Below are 7555 nucleotides of genomic sequence, written 5' to 3'. Positions count from 1 at the left end.
CGAGGATGTACAGTTTTGTCTTCCAAATTGATAGTGTAAATTGACAATAACAAACGTTACGCGAGGATGTGCATTTTTCTCTTTCACATTGACAGTGTGAATTGACACTAAAAATAGGCAAGAAAGAGTCATATTCTATTAAGTCTAATTTTTTTTTATTAATGGTTAGAGTCAATGCAACAATTAAATTCACATATTCCAATTCAAAATGAAAGCTACAACTTGGAAATAGTTTTAAACTAATAAGTTCAAACATATAAACATTAAAAATCAAAATACAGAACTCTTTTGAATCTCGTTTGTCGCTTCCACAACCGTACGATCTTCTAGAAGAGGTTCTTGTGACAAATCCTCACCCTTGTATATGTACTTGTGAAGATATTGAATTGTTGAACTTCGCTCTGACGGATTTTGAACACCAATGAGTGCTTTTGCAGGAGGTTCTTTCTTTAATAAATCCATCCAGTAATTACTCGAACAGACCCTAAGTTGAGCTGATGAGTAAGAGAACCTAATCACAAACGCAAAAATGAGTTCAGTAAGCTTAGAGTTTAAATATATAAAGAGAGAATTAAAACAATAAGAATGTAATCTCGATTCGCATTGAGTGAATGTGAATCTATCTAATAAGAAGTAAGGAAAAAAGATTAAGAATTAGCTACTTCAACCATTATGAATACCAAGTTTCGTCGACCAAACTTCATTAACCAAATCTCGACACCTGACTAACAGTTACAAAGAGGGAAAAAATATCAGGATCTCATTCAAATATCGCATTTATTGTACCTGAATAACATGTGCTAGCGATATTAGTAACATGTAACATCATACACAAACAATGTGAAACCATCATCACGAAAAATCCTAACACTACCAGTTAGAACAATTACCCACAACAAAAAAGATATTGCAATCATATCCACTATGATAACAAAATGTGAAGTATCATAGTCATCCAATTCTTCCTGATCATCGTCGAATAACTCAAAACTTCAAATAGGGCCAACCATAACCATTGTCGACGCTCTAAAAATGATAAAAACAATTGCTTTAGTTCCATGTCTCAGAGTTAATAGTGGCCTTATTAAGCCAGGTGATATGCGAAGGTATTTATGTTTATTCAGCTATTAGGTTTTTTGCCTTTTGAGTTTGGATCAAGTATTATGACAATTACCAAACACAAAAAACAGAAGCTAACACAAATGGATATCATAACAGATTCCATTGAAGTACCTGGTAATGCTATCCTTGAGTTGATCCTGTGGAAAAAGTTGAAACCCTTTGAGTTGAAGCTGACTACTGTTGAGAGAGAGAGAGAGAGGAAAACTCTACTCGAGAAAGAGAGAAAGATGAGGGAACCATTATATCGAGAGAGCGAAAGAGGTTATGTATGTGTGTGTAAGAGGGTCCGACAGCTACCGGTTCTGCGAGAGAGATCGCCTAACACGTAAAAGTTCACCAAAACTGTAAAAAGAAAAATGCAAAAAAATTTAGCTAATTATAGAGAGAGAGAATTGACAACGTTAAAGATTAGTTTGTGAAACTAACCATTAGACTAAATTGTTAATACAAATGTGGTACCGCCAAAAATTTACGTAATGTAGAAAAAGAAGGGGAAAATGATTAGCAAATTGATTGAGTTGCTTAATACTGGGAGCGTATTGGCAAAATCTATATGGTCTATATAAGGCAAAATATTTCAACAAAATGTAAAGAGTCATAATAACCAATTTAAGCTTAAAAAATCAGACAAACTTACCTGAGAAATAGTGTGAATGAGATAGTCGAAATTAAAAAAAAAAAAAAAAAAAAAAAAAAAAAAAAAAAAAAAAAAAAAACAAAGTGTAGACACAAAAAATTTCAGCGAAATATTGTTTGAAAAAGCTAAAACCCTGAATTGGATACAAACATGGTTACCGACCAAATTTCAACAAAATTTCTATCATCAACTAAGTATAACTTTGTTGGGACTGGGTCCAGCTATCTGCTAAACCGGCTTGAAATGTCGCCCTTTGTTTCATTTGGTTGCCATTTAGTACGCAATTGAAAGCATTTAAAATATCTGGCTAAGTATCACATTTTTCGGACTGGGCCAAGCTACATGTTGAACTGCCTTGTAGGTGAGCTTGATGGTTCATAGGAATAGCTATGTGAGTCGGTTGTTACTATGGTTATACCCATGCAGAGAAGCTACTACTTGTAGTCTTTGCTCGAATGAGTTTAACTTCTGAATATAGAGCCCAAAATTTATGGTTAACCTATACGTAATATGTCTCCGCCTGATTGTCGGTCTAAAATTAAGCTTATAGCCGTGCAGACTATACCCGTTTGCTCCTTTAAGTTAACTTGTTATAGAATTCAAAAGTAAAAAAGAAAAAAAAGTAGTCAAAGAAGAGAGAAGCGTACACAAACCTTGCAACCGAATTTAAGGAAGACACCAAGAGGGGGAAGGATGATAGACAAAACAAAGTTAAAGAGCTTATTCCTGAATCTCAAATTCTTCTTCATCAATTGAAGAATCTACCAACTCCATTATCAAATTGCTTACACGAAATTAACCTAAATGTATGAAATTTAGGATTTCAAAGGAAGAACCCTAGTTTTCAAGGTTCCATTAAAATCCTAGTAGAGCTTGCTATGTATTGGGGGTTTAGGAATTTAATTTGGGGGCTAGGGTTTTCAATTTTTAAGAAGGTTTTCTCTTATTCTAAATCAAAGAGTCCTCATAAAGTATACAGGAAGAACCCTAGTTTTCAAGTCACCATCAATCAAACTAAGTCGAACTTAGCCGGTGAAATATATGGAGTTACTGAGAGCTCGGTTCGGTGAAATATATAACAACCGGCGGTAAGATTTCGTTAAAACTAAAGGATTTCACCCCAACTACCACTACTTACAGTTACTCAAACTAAATGAAAACCCTAGATAAAATTTGTGAAATATAGAGAGAGAGAAGAAGAAATACCTGCTGGGAAGATGAGAGAGGGGAGAGTTCGAGATCGACAATTTCTCTGCGATGAAGATGAGAGGGTGCCATGACATTCGTGAAGATGAGAGGGAGCAGGACAGAGAGCTTGAAGAAAGTGTTTTGGTGTTTTGGCCGGAAGGAATGTTTGGGGGGGGTGGGTAAAAAAAAAGCATCTTTTAAAGATTCTTCTTTTACCATTATCTCTTAATCTAAACCCTTGAATTAAAGAAATTCAGATCTCATCCATTAGATTTAAAGAGAATTCATCTGAGCCGTCTTTTATATGCTCCTAAGGTTAAATCTTGACCGTTGGGAGGAGGGCAAAAGATACCCTCCTCCCTTATAATATAGATATCATCCAGATCACTCATTTATGTTGCGTTTGATATTAGGGAAATAATTCCATGTAAATAAAAGAGTTCCATGGAAATTCTTCTGCGAAAATTGTTTCATGGGAAAAATCAAAAATTAAAGTCATGCAGTTATACTTCGTATCAAACAGTGGAAATACCAATTTTTTATGGAAATTCTTTTATTTTTTGTTTTTCAGTATTGTTCTGGTTAGAAACTCTGATACAACTATCTTGTGAAGGGTTTGACTCGTACAAAACCAAACCAATTCAACTGGACTTCATCCAGTGTTGGTGATAATCTTGACACTACTCAAGCACCCAGTACAAAGGCATACTACTCACCAAATGCAAACGATACTTTAAGTCTGGAATTATCAACCCGAAATTTTATGAAGAATTTATTGTACATCATGTGGTTGTTATATCTGACCCTAAGTCTTATAAACAAGCTATGTGTGATCCAAAATGGCTTCAAGTTACGAAAGATGAATTTTCAGCATTACACAATAAATATTTGGTCTTTAGTGCTATTTGAAAGAAGGATGAATGTGTTGGGTTGCAAATAGGTTTTTAAATTGAAGTATAAGGCCGATGGAACTATTGAAAGATATAAAGCAAGATTGGTTGCTAAAGGTTATCAACAACAAGAGCGAATTGACTTTAATGGCACTTTTAGTCCAGTAGTCAAAATTGCAATAACCATAGTTGTTCTTAGCATTGCAGTTACTTGTAAAAGCATATCACATAATTCGATGTGTTAAATGCCTCCTTGTATGGTGATTTAGAGGAGAAAATTTCTATGTGCCAACCTACAGGTTTTATTGACAAAGAATATTCCACTGTTGTGTGTCTACTCCAAAGTGTTTCTGTGGCCTAAAACAAGCTCCAAGAGCTTGATTTACTGAGTTCAACTCTCATCTTCTGAGTATTGGATTTAAGGAGAGTCCGGTTTTTTTTTTTTGAAAACCATATTTCATTCATAAGTGATTAAATCACTGATTACATGGATATTGTTTCTTCCTCTCGGTTCAGCGACATGAGAGATACATAAGTAAATTCTCAGAACTTCGAATGTAAAGTACCTCATGAGGTGAGAGAAATTGACTAGACTCTGACGAAAATAAGATAGAAGAAAGATGAAAGGATCCTAAAGATCACGAATAAAAGGACCCTAAAGGTCAAATTTACTGTACTAATACTAATACTAATACCAAAAGAACCACCGCCGTCATCGGAAAACCGCCGCCGTCAACAGAAAACCGCTTTCATCACCGGAAAACTGCCTTCATCGTCGGAGAACCGCTGCCACCACATAGAAACAGCCGCCAATGCAAGCACCCACTGTCCCGACGAAAAGGCCACCCTGTGTCATCCACAAAACCACCATCTTCTCATACCACTAAACATACCCCCACCATCACCACAATACACCATGAAATCCTCCACCACCACCATTAATCACAGTCCCATTCTTCACCACCACACCACCACCACCACCACCACCACCACCACACTACCACCATTACTCAACGCCCCTCGGAGCCCGCGCCATCACCACAACACCTACTCGAAAAACCAGCAAATGTTGCCCAAAATCTAGTCGCACCACCACCATACCACCCCCACCATCAAACCAACACCATCACTAAACTCCACCGCATTAACCACACCACCACCACATCCCAATCATTAAACACAACCATAACTTACCAAATGCCCCATTATCACCAGCACCACCGCCATCACGAACGGTTAACTGTATAAGAGAGAAGAGGAAGAGGAGAGAATGAGGAAAGAAAGATGCTATAATAGAACCATAAAGGGTTCCGGCGAAGGGTTCTCCCCTCGCCGGAAGAAATCGACTAGATCGGAACGGTTTTCCTTTAGAAACTAGAGAGAGAGTTTTCTTAATTACACATATTTCTGTCATTTCTATAGATTTGTAAGATTTCCACACTGACCGTTTCCACTATTGGACTGACCGAAATTTCCACCGAAACCGAAATTTCATTCCTTGTCTCTAACTATATATACAATCATGAGAAAGTCAGCCTGCAAGCTGGGGCTGAACTATATTACCTGTTATCGAATATGGATTGATCCCCTTGATAATGAAATCCGAATTTTTGATCCGCTTGCTTGTGTTCTTTCTGGAGGGTGTCTGAGAAATTCCGAAATTTAACGCTCATAGCTCTGGACTTACTGCAGCATTAGGTCATACTCTCTTACTTTCCGAATAGATTTCTTATTAGTTTTGCCAATTTATATATCATAAATGAATGAAGCAATAGTGAGTTTACTTGTAAAATAATTAGTCCAAGTTTCAAATTTGTGTAAGTATGTAAATCTTTTATAGAAGCTATTTGGATTTTCTTTTTCATCGATTAGGGTTCGAAACTTAAAACATGTTTCAATTGTAGTTAACAAATTTTATGAATATACTTCAAATCTTTAACTTCTTTTCTATTTAACAATTCAAATGCATATCATTGGGCAAGAAGACTTGAGGTCAATCATTCAGGGTTTCTTTTGAATTTGTGCTGGATCCTTTTTTTCAGTTATTGTTTTGGTTTGAAACTCTGATACTACAATCTGGTGAAGGGTTTGAATCAAACAAAACCAAACCAATTCAACTGGACTTCATATAGTTCTGGTGACTCTAAAGTTCTTTCCTGTTGGGCATGTCGTTATGCTTATTTATTTTGGTGATTTTTTTTTTTGTGGGGAGGGGGATTTGAGTTGTTCTGTCAATGAGAGCTTTAGACGAAAACATTTTAATGGAGAACTTGAGAATGAAGTGACACTAGAGAAGTGTTTTGAGGAACAATATGAAGTTTCACGTGCAATTAGGGATGAGTTTGAGTTGAAATTGAAATTTAACAAGGACAGTATTGTCCATATTCACATGCAGGGGCGAGCCCACATAAGGGTCCGTGGGGGGCCAATGCCATGCTCTCACGATCTTAATGTGGCTCGTATGCATTAAGTTGCACTTGCCACTATCTTATGTATCTATATTTTCGCTTTTTAGACAAAGATCTTATTTAGCTCCACTGGTGAAACGCTTGGATTACATTGTGGAGGTCTTGGCATTGACCCAGACACAAACACTTTTTTTCTAGAATTTCTACTACTTACGTTTTTTTGCTAGAATGTCTACTATTTACATTAGAGTATTAGTTGGTTTAGGCTGAATGCTTATTGAAAATACTTTATAAATTGCATGTTTGGTCTAAAATTGGTTCTTATTAATTGAGCTAATTCAATTTTGACCTCCTCAAAGTGACAAACTTAATAAAAACGGTTTCATAGAGATGATGAATTTTCTAAATAACTCTCGTAATTTTGATTTTGTCTGATTTTTTAGTGACTTGTATTTTCGACTTAAAGGTTTTTTTACACGTTTGTTATAGTAAACATGTTATTAGAAAGAAAAGTTTATCTTCATTTTTTCTTCCACTATGATCACTTTCTCTTCATCACCGTTTTCTTAATCTTCACCACTATCCCTTCATCTTTTTTTTTTTAAATATCTTTTTGGAATCCAGTTGGGGAAAGATCCCCAAATCATATTGATGAAAAAATAGAAATTATTGTTGTACATTAAAGTTACCATGACATATCTCAACTATAAATAAACATTTGTTGAAATTTTGTTTTTTGATTCTAACCTGATCATATACTATGGAATTCTTTCACTAACTATAACAAAAAAGTGCCCCCGCTCACAAAATATTCTGGCCTCGCCACTGTTCACATGTGCAGTTTGCACACGCCTAACTGATCTTTGAATTGACGTTCCCAATCATTTAGAGGTGTAAATTGTAAATGAGATTAATATATACCAATGGATCTTGAATACATCAACCACATCTACCGTTAGATGATGAAGACTTAGCATGATATTATTTATATATCTTTCAAATATATTGTTTTCTATTGTATTTATAAAAGATATATAGTAATACTGAAAGGATATCTTAATTAGTCTTCTTACCTAATAGAGTGACTGTGAGACACTATATATTTCGGTTGTAATCAACAATTGTTATGGAATAAGAATTATTTCTTCTCTCTAATTCTATCATGGTATCTGAGCCTAGAAAACTCAAACGAGTATAGTTTCGATCATATTGTTTAAAAAAATAATAAACTTCTTGATCTAGAATTGTTCCTACTTTTTCATAGTAGAAAAATGTTTAAGATCTAAAGGAGAAAGAGAGAACGAGTTTTG

The 7555-nt window shown here is 35.3% G+C and overlaps 1 long non-coding RNA gene across 3 annotated transcripts; it reads right to left on the bottom strand.

Moving 5' to 3' along the window:
* Window positions 1-133: 133 nt before the first annotated feature.
* LOC147559989 (uncharacterized) lies at window positions 134-3104 on the bottom strand. Of its 3 annotated transcripts, XR_015234715.1 has the most exons (5): window positions 2966-3104; window positions 1234-1464; window positions 891-1026; window positions 681-721; window positions 134-511 (listed from the first exon to the last, which is right to left on the bottom strand). It is a non-coding gene; the product is annotated as an uncharacterized LOC147559989 (long non-coding RNA). The 3 variants fall into 3 exon arrangements; XR_015234716.1 differs by lacking the exon at window positions 891-1026 and having other exon boundaries at window positions 681-725; XR_015234714.1 differs by lacking the exons at window positions 681-721; window positions 891-1026.
* Window positions 3105-7555: the final 4451 nt, after the last annotated feature.

The sequence above is a fragment of the Eschscholzia californica genome, unplaced genomic scaffold, assembly GCF_041429995.1.
Source record: "Eschscholzia californica isolate CP2 unplaced genomic scaffold, dmEscCali1.0.p SCAF_2, whole genome shotgun sequence".
NCBI lineage: Eukaryota > Viridiplantae > Streptophyta > Magnoliopsida > Ranunculales > Papaveraceae > Eschscholzia > Eschscholzia californica.
This window is presented reverse-complemented; position numbering and strand designations above follow the sequence as displayed.